The sequence below is a fragment of the Balaenoptera musculus genome, chromosome 3 (genome assembly GCF_009873245.2).
Source record: "Balaenoptera musculus isolate JJ_BM4_2016_0621 chromosome 3, mBalMus1.pri.v3, whole genome shotgun sequence".
In the NCBI taxonomy this organism is placed as follows: Eukaryota; Metazoa; Chordata; class Mammalia; order Artiodactyla; family Balaenopteridae; genus Balaenoptera; species Balaenoptera musculus.
Window position 1 is genome coordinate 65,693,285 of NC_045787.1, and position 23,895 is coordinate 65,717,179.

Genomic DNA, 23,895 nt, shown 5'->3' on the forward strand with positions numbered 1-23,895 from the left:
CATCTCCCAGAGTCTGTGCTTATAAATCAATTTTCTGACTTTATTGGTCAATTTTATAGTAATAAAAATTATAGCTGTGTACATATCAGGAACAAAAAAATTTGATGTTTCCTAATTAAGTGTTAAAAAGTCAACCCTGTTTCCATGAATTTTAATCAGTTCAGTAATATATAATTGAGTAATAGTAATCATTGTCCAATGAAAATCATCTTTCAGAAAACTACAACCCTAAAACTGTTGAGGAGGAAGTCAAGTATTCTTCAAAAATGAGAGAGAATTAAAATATGCATCCGTGACTTGTGGGATCTGTGCTCACAATGTGCTCATTGTTGCAAAATATATATTAAAGGGCATAAGACCCACGGTGATTTAGTAAGCATTAAATTCATCAACTGCAACACTGAAATGCAAAAGAGAGGAATGATTTTCATCAAAGAAGAATACATAACATTGAATAGTATTTCCCCTCTTTGTTCTCTAATTCATGCATCTTTTCTTATATCTTATGATGCTAATTAAAAGAAAAATTATAGGAAACTTTGTTTTCCATGTGGACAATTCTTATTAAGACCTTTACCATTTGTTGTATTAATGTTCCTTGATCTATAGCTTCCTCTCTCCTCCCACAATAGCCACCTACTTCTTCCTACTTCCTATGACTAAGTGCACTGCTACATCCTTGATCTTATCATCTTCAACTGTCATGATCTCATGTGTGACCTTAGTGGCTTTCAACCACTATGACCTTTTGTTTCTATTTCAGGCTCTCCATCCTGAGAGATGTTTGTAGCTACAAATAGACAGTCATGGGTCAGACGCAGGTCATCAATGAGAAGAGGGGACTAGGGAGACTGCATTGAATAGACCATATTAAGTGACATAGATCCTCATCAATAAAGATATGAAAACGTTACCAATGTTTCATGGCATAGGATTATATTTCTTAAAAAATTCACATGGGCTTTTTGCCCTCTTTTTGTAACATTCATCAAAGACATTAGGCTCAAGCTGGACAATGGATTAAGACAGAAAACCACCCTTAATACTTTATTAAAACATTCTAGAAAGTTTATAAAAAATTATAAAATATAATGTTGTTACTACTTTCCAAACATGTATTATGTCACTTAAAATATCTTGCGTGTCCAGTGGCAATGCAGGATGGCAAAATTATGATATCCTGGGAAGGAAACTGTTGCTGCCTCACATAATGCTAAATGCTTTGTGGTAAGTCTTCAGTGACTCCTCTTAATACTGTTTTCTGGTAGGATATCATCTCCACTGTAGAGGGAACAGTTGCTAGGGAGGTAACATAACATGACATGTGACTGAAAGATCAACAGTCAGTAAAGGGAGGATCCCAGATTCAAATCCATGTCTTTCTGATTCAAAGTTCCGCATATGGATTCTAACTCAATGATTTCTTCCCATTCTCTGTGACTATTTCAGAAATTTCTGAAGAATCGCAAAGCTTTCTCACCACACTCATCAAACGTACAGCCACTCTAAGCCCCAAACAAAAGCAATCCAGGCTTTACAATATTATGAGAGCACTGTCTTTAAACATGAATTTCCTCTCTGTTCTTTAGCTGTCTGGGCTTAAAAATGTGGACTGCTGTTGCTGTACTAAATCCAAATCTAATTGCGCAGAAACGTCTAGGCCTAGCCACTGGTCTTCAAAGTGCTCTTAATGTTGCTGACACTCAATAAATGGAAAAAAAGTCTTACAGTACTCTGAGTCACTGTGTTGTCATCAAGGCTGTAAACATACAGGAACTCAAACTGACACCAAGAATACCTCCAGTGGATTCTTCAGTGCCTAAATGTCCATAAATCCTAAGCTAAGATGATGCAGTGAGGAGTCTTGGAGCATCTCTCTTTCAGTGGTATTTCTTAAAGTCAGGGTTTCCTGCTGGGTGGAGATGTTTTCTCCTTAAGTTGTGTGTCTTGGCTCTTTCTAACAGATCTGTTTTTCTCCCACTTTAACAGCTCCCCTTCTCCAGCTTTTTTTTTTTTTTTTTTTTTTTTTTTTTGATCCAGAAATGTTTTTCTTTTTTGTTCCAGTTAAGTCAACTCCTCGATTTAAATAGTCAGCAATCTGTTTCAAGCTGGATTTGGTCCTAAAATTTGCTACATTATAAACTTAGAATACCAGGCCTAAGCAAACCTTCTTTCAGTATAAAAATAATCAGCATCCCACACTTAACATGAGGTTGCTACAAGAGGGGTGTACAGATCTCACTCTGCGACACACTGAAAGGAGACATCACTCTCACGTTCATCATGCAAGATGATCCCAGAAAAGCCCACTCTTCTGGACCTATGCCTACCCCTGGCCCAGGACCACTCTGTCCTCTTGCAGATTTTCTGAGTTAAAGTTGTACTGCAAATATGAGTCTGCTATTTTAGACCCTCACCTCCCAAGGTTTGGCTCAGATAGAGCAGGTTATTTAGGGCACTAAGCTGGGACATGGGTAGACATTTGGCTTAATGCACTGCACTTCATGTCCGGATCTGTATTAAAAGTACCTAACATGTAACTGTCCTCAATAAAGGTTTTGCTCGATTAAGCTGGAGCTACTTCCTAAGTATGTTCTGCAGACAAAACCAACCCGTGGCTAAGGATACTGCAGTGTATCACAGCGGAAAATGCTAGCTGCTTTCCTCTTGTTTCTCTACGTGGCATTACTGGTTAAGGAAACATCATCATAGTTGTACCAACAATTTTTATTGGGAAGGCAACTAGTTTAAAATCCTCTCCAATCTTCAGGAATGTGATTGTGAAAGCCAGCCTATTCTAGTAGAGCTGAATGGTCTGGGTTCACGAACTGGCTCTACCCTTACTAGCTATATGCCTTTGGGCAAGCTACTTTACCTCTCTACAGCTCAATATCCTCATTTGAAAAAATGAGAATAGTCCCTTTATTAGGGTTTTAAGGATTTTATGAGGATTAAATGAGTTAACATATGTGTGTAAAACAATATATAGGAGTATTAAAACTTTGTTAACAATAAAACAATAAATAAATCTGGGGGAAGAATCTAATATTGGTCTCAGAGTACCTTTTAGAAACATAAATATGGAAACAGGGAAATCAGGTGGCCAGATTGTCCTAGCAGCAACTTCTTGATCATAGCATATTTTGGCCACCTTCTCAGGATGTACACAAAGACAGTCATTTCATCTTTACTGGAAGTAGAGAAAATATTGAGTAACTAAAATTCACATTTATGGGTGAAATGGTTAATTAAGAATATAATTAATTTTATGGAATGTTGTGCATCTCTATTTAAATATTAAGATTATATTACAATAGGGAAATGGTCTCACTCTTTGCAGATGACATGATAGTATACATAGAAAATCCTAAAGATGCTATCAGAAAACTACTAGAGCCCATCAATGAACTCAGTAAAGTTGCAGGATACAAAAGTAATACACAGAAATCTGTTGCATTTCTATATACTAACAACCAAAGATCAGAGAGCGAAATTAAGGAAACAATACCATTTACCATCGCATCAAAAAGAATAAAATACTTAGGAATAAACCTACTTAAGGAGGCGAAAGACCCGTACTCTGAAAACTAAGATGCTGATGAAATAAATCGAAGATGACACAAACAGATGGAAAGATATACCACGTTCTTGGATTGGAAGAATCAATATTGTGAAAATGACTCTACTCCCCAATACAATCTACATATGCAATGCAATCCCTATCAAATTACCAATGGCATCTTTCACAGACCTAGAAAAAAAATTTTAAATTTGTGTGGAAACAGAAAAGACCTCATATAGCCAAAGCAATCCTAAGAAAGAAAAATGGAGCTGGAGTAATCAGGCTCCCTGACTTCAGACTATACTACAAAGCTACAGTCATCAAAACAGTGTGGTACTGGCAGAAAAAGAGAAATATAGATCAATGGAACAGGATAGAAGGCCCAGAAATAAACCCAGGCACCTATGGTCAATTAATCTACAACAAAGGAGGCAAGAATATACAATGGAGCAGAGACAGTCTCTTCAATAAGTGGTGCTGGGAAAACTGGACAGCTACATGTAAAAGAATGAAATTAGAATATTCTCTAACACCTTACATAAAAATAAACTCAAAATGGATTAAAGACCTAAATGTAAGAGTGGATACTATAAAATTCTTAAAGGAACACACAGGCAGAACACTCTTTGACATAAATTGCAGCAATATCTTCTTTGATCTGTCTCCTAGAGTATGAAAATAAAAACAAAAATAAACAAATGGGACCTAATTAAACTTAAAAGCTTTTGCACATCAAAGGAAACCATAAACAAAATGAAAGGACAACCCACAGAATGGGACAAAATATTTGCAAATGATGCGACCAAAAAGTGCTTAATCTCCAAAATATATAAACAGCTCATGCAACTCAATATCAAAACAACAAACACCAAATCAAAAAAATGGGCAGAAGAGCTAAATAGACATTTCTCCAAAGAAGACATACAGATGGCCAAAAAGCACATGAAAAGATGCTCAACATCGCTAATTGTTAGAGAGATGCAAATCAAAAATACAATGAGGTATCACCTCACGTTGGTCAGAATGGCCATCATCAAAAAGTCTTCAAATAATAAATGCTGGAGAGGCTGTGGAGAAAAAGGAAACATCCTACACTGTTAGTGGGAATGTAAACTGGTACAGCCACTATGGAGAACAGTATTGGGTGTTCTTAAAAAACTGAAAATAGAGTTACCATATGATCCATCAATCCCATTCCTGGGTATATCTGGAGAAAACTCCAATTTGAAAAGATACATGCACCCCAATGTTCAGGGCAGCACTATTTACAATAGCCAAGACATGGAAGCAACATAAATGTCCATTGATAGAGGAATGAATAAAGATGTGGTACATATATACAATGGAATATTACTCAGCCATAAAAAAGAATGAAATAATGCCATTTGCAGCAGCATGGATGGACCTGGAGATTATCATACTGAATGAAGTAAGTCAGACAAAGACAAATATCTTATGATATCACTTACATGTGAAATCCAAAAGAAATGATACAAAGGAACTTATTTACAAAACAGAAACAGACAGACTTCGAAAACAAACTTATGGTTATCAAAGTGGAAAGGTGGGGGGAGGGATAAATTAGGAGTTTGGGATTAACATATACACACTACTATATATAAAATAGATAATCAGCAAGGACCTACTGTATAGCACAGGGAACTCAATATTCTCTAAAAACCTATATAGGCAATGAATCTGAGAAAGAATGGATATGTATATATTTATAACTGAATCACTTTGTGGTACACCTGAAACTAACACAACATTGTAAATCAACTATACTACAATATAAAATAAAAATTAAATTAAAAAATATTAAGAGAAAATTAGACTCCAAATTATAGTGGGTGATTTGTTTTCCTTTAATTATAAGAGTGAAAAAAGAAGATCTATATAGAAAGAGGCTTAAATGATATATAAGTAAAGAAAAAAGTATTGCATGAGTGTTATGTAGGAATATACCTTTTTTTGTTGTAAAACATCCTACAATGTTTTAGCAAAGCATACATATTTTTAGAGTGTCTAACTTAGAAAAACAGTGTAGAAAAACTAAGAACATTTGTTTGAAAAAGGTCAAGATGAACTACATTTCAGATTATCTGCATAACACCCTGACAGATGGCTCCCTGGGAGGAGACGAGGCAGACCAAGGAAAGTCTGATGATTTTCATGGAGATGTTCTTAAAGGGGTGAAGAAAATGATAAGTGATATAGATAAATAGGTGTTCAAAAAAAGTGAACAAAAAGACCAAAGAGATTTACCACAGAAATATGGTGCTCTGCTGCATCTACAATGCTCTAGTTTTTGCTTTTATGTTGTATCAGTTATTTTGGATTACGTATTTTATAACTTCAAGGAACTTTGTAAAATTAACTCATTAAGCAGAAATAACTTTGAAGCTAATATAATTATCTATACTTAATAATTAAATTATAGGCAAAATATTTAGACTTTTTGGTTTCAATATAGAAGTTTTTACCTTAACATTATATGAAAAATTCTATATAATCGTAGCTACATTTAAAGCACATAAAGGCATACTTTGTTTTACTGCACTTCGCAAATATCGCGTTTCTTACATACTGAAGGTTTGTGGTAACCCTGTGTCGAGCAAGTCTATCGCACCATTTCTCCAACAGCATTTGCTCACTTTGTGTTTCTGTGTCACATTTTGGTACTTCTTGCAATATTTCAAACTTTTCATTGTTATATTTGTTATGGTGATCTGTGATCAGTGATCTTTGATGTTACTATTATGACTCACTAAAGTCTCAGAAGATTGGTATTTTTTAGCAATATTTTTTAACTAAGGTATGTCATGTTATATTTTTAGACATAATGTTATCACATGCTTAATAGACTACAGTATATAAACATAACTTTTTTAAAAAAATTAATTAATTAATTTATTATTTATGGCTGTGTTGGGTCTTTGTTTCTGTGCGAGGGCTTTCTCTAGTTGTGGCAAGCGGGGGCCACTCTTCATCGCGGTGCGCGGGCCTCTCACTATTGCGGCCTCTCTTGTTGCGGAGCACAGGCTCCAGACGCGCAGGCTCCTAGTCCTTTCATTTGGCCACATAATCTCATGTGGCTCACGGGCCTAGTTGCTTCGCGGCATGTGGGATCTTCCCAGACCAGGGCTCGAACCCGTGTCCCCTGCATTGGCAGGCAGACTCTCAACCACTGCGCCACCAGGGAAGCCCCATAACTTTTATATGCACTGGAAAACCGAAAAATTCACGTGACTTGCTTTATTGCAGAGGTCTGGAATTGATCCCACAATATCTCCAAGGTACGCCTGTAATTAACTATACTTGACATTTGGACATTTTTGGTTATCAGATACTGGTCATACTTTTATTCCATATTTGCAGGCTAACTAGTTAATGTGATCAACTTATGATGAAATATTATCCAGTCCCTGTATCTCATACAATTTAGTAGCTCTAAGGTTATGGATTTAGAATCCTTAAAATACTATGGAGGCCTCATAATACACTCATTCCAGCACCCATGATTGCATTCCCCCTCTTACTAAAAAAAGTTTTAGTTTCCAATAATATTTAAAAACATTTAATAAAGCAATTGCTTTTCCCATATTGCATTTTAAAATTATGAACACTAATACAAAAAATATATACTATAGAATAACCTTTCAAAGAGAGAGGGAATGTTCTGTTTTATTGATGTTTTCTAGTGTGCCTTTTACATGTAAAACCAAGCATGATACATGTTTGATGCCATAAACAAACTTTTTATGCTCAAGAACGTGTTTTGTAGCATATCAGACATATTGTAGACATTCCAAATATCCAGGAATCATCTGCCCTGGATTCAAAATTGAGATAATTCCATATTTAACAATTATCTACAATTATAACATAAACAACTGCATATGTCAACCTGAGCTGCACCCCATGATTGCTGTCAGCTCATGACTATGAACTTTTTAAAAGAGTTTGTTTAGAGTCATGCAGGTAGTTCAACTGCTTATCTTAACTAAGGATGGGAGGCAGCATAATTATGAACATTTTATATTTAATATTGTTATTTTAATAATCTTTCTCAATATAAAATACATGCTAAGAATAAAAATTGAGAAATACAGAGAATATTAAAAAACAGCTCTGTCTTACAATCAGATACAATCAATGATTTTCATACCCCTTAAATGTGGATATTTTAGACAAATTTGTTGTATTTATTTGGCATTTGAACAATATTATTGGTTACCAGGTGTTGGTTGCACTTTTAGTCCACATTTGCAGGTCAATTTATTCTTTTTTTTTCTTAATATTTCACTAGTAATTCTCTATGTCAATAAAATATTTTTAAGACTTTTTTCTATCCTAACAAGTCATTTCAAGAGTTTATCACAGTCATTTATTTACTGTAAAACATTTGCGCCTCCCTGTATCCTTAAATTTTCTATTAAAATTAAAACTTTCATAAAATCCTAGTCCTTTCATTTGGCCACATAATCTCATTTATTGGGTTGGCCAGAAAGTTCGTTTGGGTTTTTACATAACATCTTATGGAAAAATCCAAATGAACTTTTTGTCTAACCCAATACATAGGATAAATTCATAGAATTTGGTCAGAGAATATGGAAAATAGGTTTATTGCCTAAACATAAAAGTAATAAACAGTTGTGATTATTTCAGATGGTATGAAGAGATATAAGGAATCCAGATAAAATAACCAAAACTCTATTATCTAGAGTTAATTATTGTTGACCTCTTAATATTCATATTTGCAGACATTTCCTATTCCCATACATCTATCTTCATGAAAATAAGCTCACAGTATGAATGTGGTTTTGTAATTTGCATGTGTATATTTTTATATGTAAATAATAATAATACTTTGTAATGGCTGTGTAACAGTCTCACAGATACAGAAATAAATATGAAAATTATTTGACCAGTCCACTACTGATATTTTAAAAATTCTTGTTTCTAATTCTTCTTCATTGGTAAAAACCTAAAATGAACTCCTATGTGTATTTATCTTTGCTCATTGGCGCAACTGTTTCCTTATCGTCATGAAGGACCTGTCATTTGAAATGTGGTATATACATTGTTTCATTTGTTTCTGGAAAAATTATACACTTCCAACTGTGGTATATGATAATTTTTTCTCTACATACTCACTAGTCCTATGTTTTATATAATTCTATATTTTTTACAATTTGAAAAATGGCATTTTTATATTTAATGTATATAAATGGTGAAAAGTGGCATTTCATTTACATTCTCCTAATTGTTCAGTCTCATTAATAATGTATATTATTATTAATGTCTCTTTAGTATCCTTTATCACTTCTGGGATTAGAGATTTTCTTGTTGCTTTTAAAGAATTATATAGCATCAATATTGGCTTCTGTTATATTTATTGCATTTTTCCCTAATTTGCTATGTCATTTAATTTTTTTGACACGAAAGTTTTTAATTTTCCTGTACTCAAGTCTATCAATCACTCCATTTGCAATTACATATTTTCATATGCCTAAAAAGACCTTCTACTTAATTAGATTGGTGAAAAATGATTTACATGTTCCCTTATAATTTCCTCTGGGTTTTCTTTCTAAGTTTTCTTCTTTACCTCCCTCCCTTCCTTCCCTCCTCCCTTCCTTTTAACATCTAAATCATCTTGGCTTTCTGTGTACATATGATGTGACATAAGGTTCATACTTTATTTTTTATAAAGATGTAATTCGGGCTTCCCTTGTGGTGCAGTGGTTGAGAATCTGCCTGCTGATGCAGAGGACAGGGGTTCGAGCCCTGGTCTAGGAAGATCCCACATGCCGCAGAGCAACTGGGCCCGTGAGCCACAGTTACTGAGCCTGCGTGTCTGGAGCCTGTGCTCCGCAACAAGAGAGGTTGCAATAGTGAGAGGCCCATGCACCGCGATGAAGAGTGGCCCCCGCTTGCCACAACTAGAGAAAGCCCTCGCAGAGAAACGAAGACCCAACACAGCCGTAAATAAAATTAAAAAAAAAAAAGAAGATGTAATTTTCTCAACACTTTTTCTTGAATAATCCATTTTTAAAATTTTTGTTTTTTCCCCACTATCTGGGTGATAGTTATAAGGTCTGCTCTTTATTCTTGAAATCAGTACTATAAATTATCATTGTCATCATCATCATATACCAGGATATACCTTGGTGAGAGTCTCTTTTATTGCTTTTGTATAGAATAAAGTGTATTCATTCAAGCTGTAGACTTGTTCCTGGGGGAGGGAAGTGTGCTCAAAAGGTTTTCTGGTCTTATATTTTAAAATGTTGCTTCTGCTTCTTTTAGCGTCTCCCACTAGAAGGTCAATTATCCAAAGACGAGCTCTTTACTTCTAATTTTTCCTATTTATAATATTTTCTCACTCATCATTTTAAAATATTATTCTCCTTTGTATTTTCAGAGTTTCTCCACTTTATCCTCAATATTATGGATTTTTTAAAAAAAATAAATTTATTTTTATTTTTGGCTGCATTGGGTCTTCGTTGCTACACATGGCTTTCTCTAGTTGCAGTGAGCGGGGGCTACTCTTCGTTGCAGTGCATTGGCTTCTCATTGCTGTGGCTTCTCTTGCTGCTGAGCTCAGGCTCTAGGCGCATGGGCTCAGTAGTTGTGGCTCGCAGGCTCTAGAGTGTAGGCTCAGTAGTTGTGGCGCACGGGCTTAGTTGCTCTGCGACATGTGGGATCTTCCTGGACCAGGGCTTGAATCCGTGTCCCCTGCATTGGCAGGCGGATTCTTAACCACTGCGCCACCAGGGAAGCCCTGCATTTTATTTTTGATAATGGAATTTCCACTGCTAAATTTTTAAATTTCCTTGAAATACATAATTTAAGATCCCTCCCTCATCATCTCAACTTTTGTCTCATTCTATTACTCAAGGAAAAAATATCTTTATATATATTCTACTAATCATTTGTTTCTGTAAAAAATTTTCTACTTTTACAGTTTTCTTCATAGCTTTTGAGTAATTTCTATCCTTTTCATGTTCTGCATATTAAAAAATAAGCCTGATATAATCTTGTATTATTTTCCCTTACTTGAACAGAGAGAGAATAGTCCTGGTGTTTGTCAGCACACTGGTCATAAGCATTCCCCATTGTCTCTCACCATCTATCAGGCTGTTTTATGAATTCTTTCTGACCTTCAGATATAAACACTGCCAAAGGTGTTATTAACAAGGCCCAGCAGACATTTAGGCAGTATAGCTTAGCTGGTCTGAAGGATGAACCTCTCCTACTCTTGCTGTTTATCCTCTACATACAGGAAGGATAACCTATTTTCTTGATAATACAAAATCCAAAGCATTCTCCTATCACAAGTAAAATCACAGTGGCAGGCAACTTCGTCCCTGTTGTTCACTGTACACCTGGCATACACAAGGTATTTCAGTAAGTATATAATGAATGAATGGCTTCATATTTTAGGATTCAGTGAGCTAACATGTAGCCAACATGTACTCTATTCCACTTTTCCAGGTTTGCATTATGCGGTAAATGGATGTGATGGGACACTGGGAAGTAGAGTGCTGACCACAGCTTGCAGTCTCTGGCTGTAGTAAAGTGACCTCAGGTCCCTCTGTCCACAGGGCAGCCTCTGGGTCTTGGCCACCCCTGTTCTGATTCAGATGTTGGAATCCTCACACTGTAGTTACAGGAAACTCTGCCCAGAGCCTGGAAAGTCACCGACTGGCTTATATTTGTATGCATACTATATGGATGATGGTAAGGGAATCAAAGGATGTGGCAGTCACAATTGAGAAGTTGAATGTAATAAAATAATGTAAGTGATTTCTTGATAAGCTCAACATAGGAACATTTAAAATCAAGTCTGCTTTTGCAGCTCTAGAGGAACCTTCCAAATGTGGTTCTTACAAAAATGTTTGAGAAAATTCATTCAGGCTTCACTAAAACTCTCTATGTAAAAATAGTTCTAAATGAAAGTCCAACTATGATGATTTTCTCACTAACTCTCAAAGAAATTTAAAAGATAAAACAAAGAAATTGAAGACCACCCAAACAGGTTTAAAGATATACCATTTTCTTGGATTGGAAGAATCAATATTGCCAAAATGACCATAGAACCCAAGGCAATCTACAAATTTAATGTAATCTCTATCAAATTACCAATTGCATTTTTCACAGAACTAGAACAAATAATTTAAAAATTTGTATGGAAACACAAATGACCCCGAATCGCCAAAACAATCTTGAGAAGGAAGAACAGAGCTGGAGGAATTATGCACCCTGATTTCAGACTATACTATAAAGCTACAGTGATCAAAACAGTATGGTACTGGCACAAAAACAGACACATAGATCAATGGAACAGGATAGAGAGCCCAGAAATAAACCCATGCACTTATGGTCAATTGTGGTCAATTAATCTATGACAAAGGAGGCAAGAATATACAATGGAGAAAGGACAGTCTCTTCAAAAAGCGGTGCTGGGAAAACTGGACAGCTACATGTAAAAGAATGAAATTAGAACATTCTCTAAAACCCCATACAAAACTCAACTCAAAATGGACTAAAGACCTACATGTAAGACCGGATACTATTAAACTCCTAGAGGAAAACATAGGCAGAACACTCTTTGACATAAATCACAGCAACAGTTTTTTGGATCCCTCTCCTGGAGTAAGGGAAATAAAAGCAAAAATAAGCAAATGGGACCTAATTAAACTTGAAAGCTTTTGCACAGAAAAAGAAACCACAAATAAAACAAAAAGACAACCTACGGAATGGGAGAAAAATACTTGCAAACGATGCACCCAACAAGGGATTAATTTCGAAAATATACAAACAGCTCATACAGCTCAATATCAAAAACCAAACAACCCAATCAACAAATGCGCAGAACAACTAAACAGACATTTTTCCAAAGAAGACATACAGATGGTCAACAGGCACATGAAAAGAGGCTCAACATTGCTAATTGTTAGAGAAATGTGAATCAAAACTACAATGAAGTACCACCTCATAACAGAATGAGGCATCATCAAGAAGTCTAAAAATAAATGCTAGAGAGGGTATGGAGAAAAGGGAACACTCCCACACCATTGGTGGGAGTGTAAGTTGGTGGTGAACAGTGTGGAAGTTCCTTAAAAAACTAAAGATAGAGTTACCATATGATCCAGCAATCCCACTCCTGGGCATATATCTGAAAAAGACAAAAACTCTAATTTGAAAAGATACATGCACCCCAGTGTTCATAGTGGTACTATTTACAATAGCCAAGACATGGAAGCAACCTAAATGTCCATTGACAGATGAATGGATAAAGAAGATGTGGTGTGTATATAGAATGGAATATTATTCAGCCATAATAAAGAATGAAATAATGCCATTTGCAGCAACATGGATGGACCTAGAGATTATCATACTAAGCAAAGTTAGAGACAAATGTCATTTGATATCACTTATATGTGGAATTTAAAAAAATGATACAAATGAACTTATTTACAAAACAGAAACAGACTCACAGACAGAAAACAAACTTATGGTTACCAAAGGGAAAAGGAAGGGGGGTGGGATAAATTGGTAATTTGGGATTAACATACACACACTACTGTATACAAAATAGATAAACAACAAGGACCTACTGTATAGCACAGGGAACTATATTCAATATCTTGTAATAACTTATAATGGAAAAGAATCTGAAAAAGCATATATACATATATATGTAAATATATATATATATATATATAAAACTGAATCAACTTGCTGTACACCTGAAACATTGTAAATCAACTATACTTAAATTAAAAAAATATAAAAACAACCAAAATTATAAACATTTAGAGTTAATAAAATACTATTATAAGGATTGAATCTAATGCCCTTATATTAATTTACTTAAATCATGATATATAAAGAGAAATTAAAATAACTTGATTTTCTGCTTTTTTAATGAGCAGATTTTTGTAATATTCTATACAAATTTTGCTTTGAAAAAATATTCTCAAACAATTATAGTTACAAGTAACTAAAATTGACATCAAATTAACAGGTAAGCTATTACCCAATTTCTCCAAAACCTATATCAGAAACACTAAAACATATGTGAAGAAAAATATGAAACTTAGAAAATTTTTAAGGAAAAGAATCATACTTTTCTCATTAGGCTACTGAAAGTGATTTTCTGCTGAGTTCATCAAAAATAAGATCACCCTGAGAAAGTAGAACTAACATATCTTCTTTATTTACCTTTCAAGCCCGATTTTGATTAGGCTGGGAACTTTGATTTATTCCACAAACAATAATTCAGGGTGGTGACTAATTGAATTAGTCTGTAATTGATAGAGTAATTATTAATAGGTTAATGGAGACTTAATACAAGTCTTTGATAAAACAGCATGATAATATCCAATAAATGTTATTTAGGTACTTTAATTATAGCAGTGCCAAAGCCCAAATGAAGTAGAAAACAAAGAAAATTACTGGTAAATTTATGCATGTAATTTAGAAAATAATAACATAACTTTTAAGTAGGAATTGAAATAGTTTTTTATTTAGTGGTTTTGAAAGCACAGTGAGAGGAGAGCCTACGTAGAAACTGTGTCAGCATCTCTTTGTAAAGCTAAAGATTCATTGAACTGGCATACACTTCAGTAGCCAGAATTTGATTGGTTGTTGACTTGAAAGAGCTGTTGACAACTACTTCACTGAATAGTAAGTTTATCAAAGGCATTTGTGTTTTGTATAACCATTATATATCTTATAGACTGACATTTACAAGCACAAAACATCTATACACAAATATGTGTATCAATATGCATATTTACATAAATCTTGTTCTGTGACAAATAAATGAAAATCATGAGAACTCTCAAAAGAAAACATCCACAGCATACAGTATACTGCAACGGCAAATCACATTGCATATCTTAAATATTTAGAGGCCCATGAAAGTTAGGAAAGTTGACAAGGACACACAACATATTTTTACGTACCATGCTTGCTTGAGGGAGCTGCGCATTTTATGTTGACATAAAGCTTTGCAATTCCCACAATTTGTAAATCATCTGTAGAGTCCTGTACATCATTTTGTTTCATCAGATCATGTGAGCCTTAATTCTAGATTTTTCAGTCTTAACTGGAGCTGTGCACGTTTTATAGTGATTGATTTTTAGGCTAAAACAACAATGTAAAGAAACCTAGATGTAATTTTTCTCCCCTTGTCCTTGCAAAAGAAAGTAGAAAGGGGCATGGCCTCTCAGGAATCAGGATGGTTTGGGAAAATGGACCATCAATGTCAACAGTTGAAAAACAGCCCGTTAGCACATTGCTCTGAAGTGATTGGAAAGGAAAGGGTGGGAGATGGCTCAGCAGGAAGAGAACTGACTGTAGATTACAGGGTTAAGAGCCATTGACACAGAAAGTGGACTGCCTTAAAGGGCTACTTATTAAAAAAATCTTTTGTCCAGAGTGTACATATAGTATGGATAACAAGGATACAAATTGTTTTCATTCAAATACATAGTCAGTAACACTGTCAGCATTTTATTTGTATAAGAAGGACAAGCCCGACTCTGGTGGAAATGGCAGGCAGGGCTATCTAGCCCATCACAACTCCAGTCACCACAAATTATAATTGCCATCTTAGAGAGCCTCATTAGAAGCCACAGTTAGAGTCGCTCATTGAATATGCATAAAGCCAACATGTTTTATTTCTTTATATTAATTTATTTATGGTAAAATGTCTTTATCTATATTCTTCACCATTATTGACATTAATTTCCATTTGTTTTGTTCCCAAGTGGAAATAAGGAACAGCTGTTGTATACTTGAAATCCCAATCTTATCAAGATTTTCCTTTAGGTCCCAATGTTAATTTCCTATTTATTCTCCTTAACACCGTATCCAAGGTCTTTTGAGCTTATTAAGTGGAAAAATATAAAACTGGGTGCTGAATGCTGATAAAATCTGAATAGTATCTGATGAACATATTTTAATTAAGCCCCACAGTACAATATGGCCTGGATATATCTTTAATGAAGGCCCCAATAGGTATATGCCTAACAGTTATAATGATATGGCTCAAGTATAGGGTATACACCTTTCAAAAAATATGTTCTTTTTTTTTTTTTTTGAATTTTTGCATTTTATTTATATTTTTATACAGCAGGTTCTTATTAGTTATCCATTTTCTACATATTAGTGTATATATGTCAATCCCAGTCTCCCAATTCATCACACAAAAAATATGTTCTTCTTGATTGCATGTGAACAAGATGCTCACACTCTCCTTTCTAGAAGTGGCACTTTATTTAAGGGACTCTCGTATATATTCCTATCTCAGAACAAGGGTTCATTTCTTTGTGCAGTCAGCTCCAAACAATCTCATAGTTTTAAAATCACATTCTTTAACTCTAAAACTATTCATGCACTATATTTTCTATTACTGTAAAATAGCTTATAAACCACAGTGTTAAATTAGGTATGGAATTAATAAATCACTTGAAATAAACTCATCATATTAAACTTACTTATTTTTTTGGCATATGTAGTCAAGATTTTTAAAACTCCCCAAGTTATACCTCACTTCACTGAAGGCCCAGTTATAGATTTAAGTGAAGAATTTCATGAGACATCCCCCAATGGTTGAACATCTTTGCAATAACTATCTTTGATATCCCATCTGAGACTTCAGGTGCAAAGCTTCTGACATTTTAAACATAATTTGAAAAAAAATAGAAGTGAAAGAAACAGAAAATTGAAGTATAACTCCCTTTTATTTGATATAAGTGCTTAAGGATCCTGAAATCCAAAGATATTTTAATGAAATTCAAACACTGATTTAAAGAAAAGAGGTATCATGTAGAAATTATTAGATAGAATAACACTAAAAGTATAATTTTAGAAAGTTATTTACAGTGGAACCAGTCAGCAGGGAAGTATAAAAACAAAAACAAAAATTAAAAAAAGGTTCATCCTCAAACAGCTCACAAGATTTGTCTCTTATCTTGTGGCTTGTCGTACCTAAACAGGTTATTTTGACATGTTTTTCCCATCACGGGAAAATCTGGTACATTTCAAGAAATGCTGAAATACCTGTTAGTTTATAAATCAGAAAATAAGCTTTGACACATCTATATGGTAAACAGAATCACTATTCACCCAACACAAATGACTTTTAGAGCACTCTCTGCTCTAAAATGTCTTGCTCATTCCTGAAAAGTGCTGCACCAGAGGTCATCTGTTCCTCTACCTGTTCCCTGGCATAAATGCAACCCATTCACAACCAGACAGCTTCTGCCTATGACAGACTGGATATTATGATGAACGGAGGCTTACCCACATGGGTAACACATCATAGTACTAAGCAAAGATGTGCACGTACGCGCACACACACACGCTGAACGAGTATGGTTTCTACAATTTTTAAATTACATTGATTTGCTCCTCAAACATTTCCTTGCTTCTCTCTTCTTCCATCCCAGACTAAGTAAAAGGAAGAATGAAGGAGAGTTAGGAAGGCTCTTTCTGCTTGGTGTCTGTAGATTCTTTTTCATGCTAACTGAATGTTATATTCCCTGGTATGCTGATTACTCCAGAGAAAAATAATCAGAAATAAATATAATCAAAATCTCTCATAATCAATATAGGGCACTGCCCTAGTTTTCTGTTCTGGCATAATGATTTCTATAGTTTACCAAGGCTTGGTATGGCATACCCACTAGGAAAAATGGAAGGTATTCTTTTGATTGGACAAAATATTCCTTAAGAATCCTCATTTTTTTCTTTACTCTTGGTTATAAATATGAAGTGTGGGCTTTTAGTGACAGGATTTAATTGAATTTAATTGTAACATCTGTATGTTGGTGCTGTGTCCAGAAAGCTTTGGGAAATGGATAATTTTTGTATACCAGCGTAGTAAATAAGGGCCATACACTCTCTGCTCTAAAATGTCTTGCTCATTCTTGTTCCTGAAATCAAGTTTTGGTTAAAAGAGAAAAAAAAAAAACAAACCTTATCTTTTTGAAATGAGTAAACTGGCCTTGATTTTACGTTTGCTTGAACTCTCTTGACGATTGCTTTATGTACTTTACCTGTCTAGTGCTAGGTAAAATTTTTTTTTAATTCATTACTTTAAAATTCAGTAAATTAATTCATGCAATTTGAAATCTGCCTTTCATAGCTGTGTGTATAGTTTTGTATTATTTTCTTAAGTACTAAGATCTGACTTGTTTTCGGTCACCCTGATGTTAGAATTGATGCATTTAAAAACTTTTAGGGTCAACTAAAGTTTACAGTGAAACATAAAACTTCATATTAAAAAGTATAGGGTTGCAATGCAGAACATGAAAATAAAAACTGGAAACATTATTAATGCTTATTGAAAAAAATGGGGAGGCTCATAAGTGCCCTGGTTTAAAAATATGCTTATATTATAAAATGCTCAGTACCACTTCTTTTGATCTAAAAAATAGCAAAGATATAATCAGCAAACCACTTCAATGATTAAAAAAAAAGAAAACAATCATTTGCATAAAAGATCAGTCATCAAGTGCTCACTAATACTTGCAAATATTTTTATATTTTTATGAACTGGTACAATTCCAAATAACCAAGACATAGTTTATATAACGAAGTTTTTTCATCAGATGGTTTATGATATAAAATTAAAACTAGACGACATGGATTTAAACCTTGAATCTGTTGTATACTAGCTTGGTAACCTGAAGTAAGTGAATTAACCTTGAACACACTTGTAAAATGAGACACATAGTTTGCAGCAGTCCCCAACCTTTTTGACACCAGGGACTTGTTTTGTGGAAGACAGTTTTTCCACGATGGGGGTGGGGGTGAGGGGATGGTTCAGGTGGTAACGCGAGCGATGGGGAGAGGCAGATGAAGCTTCACTTGCTCGCCCGCCACTCACCTCCTGCTGTGCGGCCCGGTTCCTAACAGGCCGCAGACCGGTACCGGTCCATGGCCCACGGGTTGGGGACCCCTGGTGTAGAGGATTTTCAAGTTTCCTTTGTATTTGAAAATCTCTGACTCCCTAAGCTAAATGTTAATCGATAATAACCCTATTACATTTCCTCTTCTACTCTATTTATCCAAACATTAATCCAATACTTACTGAGTGCCTACTGTGTGCTAAGCCCTCAGGTGACTAAAATTCCCTGTGGAGCTCTGGTGTCAGGGGAGAAGCAGACCCCAGTCTGCACAGGTTACAGCAGTGGTATAGACCCTTGAGGCATAGGAACAAAGTGCCTGCAGGGCGTAGATTACAGCAGGGGAATGGACCCCTTGAGGCATAGGAACAAAGAGCCAGCAGAGCCCAGGTGAGGCTGAATGTTGAAGGATTAGTGTAAGTTGGACAGTGAAAAAAAGAGGGAGGGACATTCCAGACCAGGAGAAGTGTGCTTGCAAATGTACAGTATCTTTAAAGAGCTTTCTGTGTTTAGAGGAGGAGGAGAATTTTCTTGTGGCTGGAATGTATGACAGAAGAATTTCGGAGAATGAGGCTGGAATGGAAGGTTTGAACAACTTGTAAAGGGCTTTTCTTAGTCACTAGCCATAGGTAGTAAATGAAGAAATTTACGGCATAAGGAATTTAGATTTTAACTTAAATGTGCTGTTTTAAAAGGAAACATAGGTTTTTATCGTGTACTCTACTTGAACAAATCCTTTAACATCTCTAGATTTTAGGTTCTTTGTAAAATGCCTAAGCCCACCCTTCAACACTATGTTTCTGGTTTTCAATCTTCTTAGGTTTATCTCTCAATTTGGGGAGTCCCCAGCTATCAATTTTTATATAAACCACCCCATTTGCAAATGGCTTGGTTTCTTCTTGTTTCAGTGTTCAATAGCATAAAAGTCTATTGCCAATACATAATTTGTGAGTCCAGTGTGCAATTCAGTAGCATTATATGCCTTTTAAAAAAAGTACCATGTATTCACATGGTATGATGTAAATTTAAATCTTTTGACTTAGCCAGACTACCAAATAGTATTCTATCTTTAATTTCTGGTGACATTAGTATGCTGACTTTTTAATGTTTACTATTTGTCAAAGTATATAGCCAATTTTTCATCTAGGGAGACATTTCCTACATCACCTTTTAGGTGTGCTAGAAAAAAGGAAGCTGCTAAAAATCAATTTTCCATTTCTGAAAAGTGCAGATCCTTTGTGTATCTGCAGCTTATATCTCAAAGTGTTTCTTCTTACAGCTTAATCTTTTAAATGGTCACTGCAACTTTGCCTCATTAACTATATATATGTCCAGTATATGCAGACTCATCACTTGTGTCCAAACCTCCACATTTTTCTTATAGTCTCTGAGGAGGGAAAATTACATATTTAACAAAGAGTCTGAAAAGAATAATGTAACACGTTCTTTTTCATATTTCTTTGGGTTAAAAATTTTTGTTTTACAGATCCTATCAGGGAATATATGTCTAGATATCACTATATATATATCACGTAGAGTTTATTATATATAACATAGTAATTAACTATGTATCATATATTTAGTTTATTAAGAAAAATCTCAAATAACATTTGTTATAATATAACCAATGTCTATTTTGCTAGAAAGCAAAATAGAACTGGGGCTGGGGCCCCACCCTGGAACACGGTGAACATCTCCAGACCTCTCTTAGATATGGTATTTTCTTCTGACTATACAGGATACACTTGCCTGCAACTTGCTTTTTCCCACTGAAAATGACTCTCCTTGTTTAGATATTACCATTTCAAATCTACACTAAAATTTGTCATAAAGGTATCTTTGTAAGTTCTTTCTCATATTTGAGGAGAAAAGTAACGGCAGCATTAAGGCAGCCAAAATCAACACATTTGTGTGTTGACATTTCAAGTGATTTATGTGCTTATCAGACTGCTCAATAAAATAATGCATAATTACCAAATCTACTGACACATAAAAGAACTAATCATATTTTCCTGACTTAGGCAATTTCTTTTTAAAAGGTAAATGAAATTCAGTCAGTTTTATGTTTATTAAATTCAAATGTATTTTCCTCTGAAATTAAAAAAAAAAAGATCAATTAAAACTGTGCTCCCACAAGAGCAAGAGGAAAACAGCCCTTCTTTAATGTTTTCCTCTAGATTTGGTATCTGTCCCATTTTGCACAGAGCTCATCTGTTCTAGCCAGGAAGTACATGGAATAGCTTTCTCTGTAGAGCTGGCAGCCTGGATTCACTGGGACTTCAGTCATTTTTGGCCTGGGTATCCCTGGACAATCATGTATCCTTTCTGAGACTGTTTCCTATAAAGTGGATTCATATTAGCTGTCACTAACCTCTTCATATAATTGTTCTCTGGGTCAAGTGAGATATGAAAATATTTCTATAAAAGTAAAATGCTATACCAAGATATATTTTTAAATGATTTTCCTTTATATTTAGTTAGAAACATGTTTGTTCCTAAAGAGCAATATAAGCTGAGTTTCCTAAAAATAAAATGACACCAATTTAAAACCCAACATAAAGATGTAATAAAAAGCAATAGCAGCTATATTATGACCACCAAGGATGACATTTCTTAACCCTAGATCAAGAGCAAATATCACTACTTGTAGAAGTGGTCAGCTTTTTAAGTTGAGAATCCTTTGAGAGGGAGCATTTTTAAGTCGTGGGAAGATGATTTTAAGATAAAACTAAATCAAATATTAAGGCTTTGATTCACAAATTGATTTAGGGTTACAGAGTAAACTTCAGATTGCTTACTTTCACTTCATGAGGTTCAGGATAATTGAATCCCTAGCTGTGGAGTTACCAGTTCTTCCTTAGGTGCTTAAACACTAGGAACTGAGCTTGTGGAGAAATATAATTTCTCTTACGTTTTAACAAATGCTAAGCAGAGAGAAGCAGCAGCTCCTCTCCATCTGCTCTTCCTCTTCCAGATACAAGAACAGATTAGTCCCATTAGATAAAGATCTGGAATCTCACTAACTTCCTTTTTCTCCTCTCCCCCACCCCACGTGCGAGGGTTGCCTCTGTTCCCACTGTCCAAATGTGAGGCTTTGCTAACAGCTCTGCAGAATGGAGATGGCTCCCAGACAGAGGAGATACGTTGCCAAGAGAAATGTTCTGATTTTTTTCCCTTGCTGATGCTATCTTGAAATATGTATTACTCTTTATTTTGGGGGAAGGGGAGATGGAATGTTCCTGATGGTTATTTTGAGCCTTTATAGAGTGTGCTTTGGGATCAGTCCTTTGAGTGAAAGGGGACAAAGGACACAAGGGGATACAGGATGGCTAAAGAGATAAATGGATCTTCTAAGAGGTATCTGACTAAAGTATAGACTTTAGGTGTGGCCCGCGGGCTTTCGGGTGGCCCCATGATTTCACCCTCCCTGCTGTCCACACTGTTGTATATTCCCCTCCACCGAGTGTAGGCAAGACCAGTGACTTGCTTCTAACCAATAGAAAATGACAAACACAATGGGATTTCAGTTCCTGTTCACATCACATTATATAAGACTCTTAGCAGGTTGCAGCTAGAGTTTCTTCTAGTGGCTTTCTAAATTCAGAGACCATGTTGAGAAATCTACGTGGCAGGAAACTGTGGTCTACCTCTAGAACATGGCCTCTAGCAACTAAATGTGTCCTCTAGCACATGAGGGCAGCCTCCAGCTGACAGGCAGCAAAAACAGCTGGGCACTCATATAGCAACAAGGAAATTAAGTCTGACAACAATCTGAATTAGCCTGGAAGCAGATTTTTCCCCATTCAATCTTCCAGATGTGAATACAGCCCAAATGACACCTCGACTGCATCATTCTGAGTCCCTGAACAGAGGACCCAGTTACTAGACCCCCCTGACCCACAGAAATATGACAAAATAAACATGCATTGTTTTAGCTTGTAATAATTTGTTATTTGGCAACAGAAAACTAATATACCAGATAACAGGAAGAAGTCAGAAAGATGATGAAATGATTAGATGTCAAGTAATAGAGAAAAGGATGAAGGCAACAGATTAAGTGAAGGGCACAGGGGAATGGATAGCGTAAGAGTGTTCTGTATTCTTTACGAAGAGTAAAGACCTGTATTTGTGAATGTAATGTGAAGCATTGCTGTTCAGCATACCTTTAGAATGCAAAGTCATTTCAACTTATCCTGTATTTTTCAGATTCTGAATCTTTTCTTCCTATTAAACATTTATGTTGCTTGCTTCTTAAGTGCTGTCCCTGTATTGCATATTTCACTTCACAGCTTTGCTCAGAAACCCTATAGCAACTGGTCTACTCCCACTTTCTTTCCTTACCTAGTTAAACTGCAAAAACTCTACTTTTCCTAATAGCATAAACAGTGAGCTTTGACATTGTAAAAGTCTCTTTTATTAAGGGTAAGAGTACAATGAAGTCGTTAAATCTTTTTTTGATTAGAAAAAGCTAGATGTACTTTCTGGTAACCAATCACTCTATCTTACTGTATTTGCCTCATCGATTCACCATCTGCTTCCAATTTCATCCAACAACATGTTTTTTCTTCTTTGATCACAACTCTTATTTTCTCACTTTTATTTAAATTCACATGAACCTTATGAAAGTTAACATGTTCAATGTTCTCAACACTGCACATACGATCAGAGTCTCTTGGCCACTCACTACCAATTAATCTTGGCCATGAGTTAAACAGCACAGGGAACACGGTATCTGGACAACTTGGTGTTGATGGCACTGGGTAAGGGGGTGAGGGGAAACGGGGTTGTATGTAATTGCACTCACAGTTACAAATAGCACCTCTTAGGCTTTGGCAAGATGCTGACATATACTTTGACTATCTGCCACCCTTATCATAGGCAGAATGTGGGTTTTCCTTACTGCTATCCTTCCCCCTGATGTCTTGGCCAAAGGAGCCTATCTCCCCAGAGTTCCCCATGTCGAATTGTGAGTATACTCACATCCCCCGCTTCAGTGAATCTATTTGTCGTCCACATTTGGCAAACTTGTAAATTCAGATATGCTCTGCAATCTATTAGTAGGCCTTTGGAGGTTTCACAAAGCTTAGCAGGTGCAACACATAAGGATTCAATGATGCAAGAATGATGGTAGATACGAAGTGCTATTGTTACAGTGCTACATTTCTAGATGGCAGTTCACAGCATGGACCTATAAAAGCACCTAAAGGTAGATTTTGTGTAACTCCAAGCCAGTTCATAGCAGCAAAGAATTGAAAGAATATGATAAGTGTGTTCAGAAGTCCACTTTATAAATTCTTTAGTTAAAAAAATCCACATTTGTTCCATAGACACAAAATCATGATGCTCAGCTGTTCAGAGAAACCAGAAAGAATCCAGCCTCGGGGGGTCATCTGGAAGTGAGAGAGCCCT

The 23,895-nt window shown here is 35.4% G+C and overlaps 1 protein-coding gene across 2 annotated transcripts in view; it reads right to left on the reverse strand.

The window, feature by feature from the left end:
• The window catches only part of EDIL3 (EGF like repeats and discoidin domains 3), a 436,572-nt gene that overhangs the window by 44,662 nt on the left and 368,015 nt on the right, over positions 1–23,895 (reverse strand). The window lies entirely within an intron of this gene.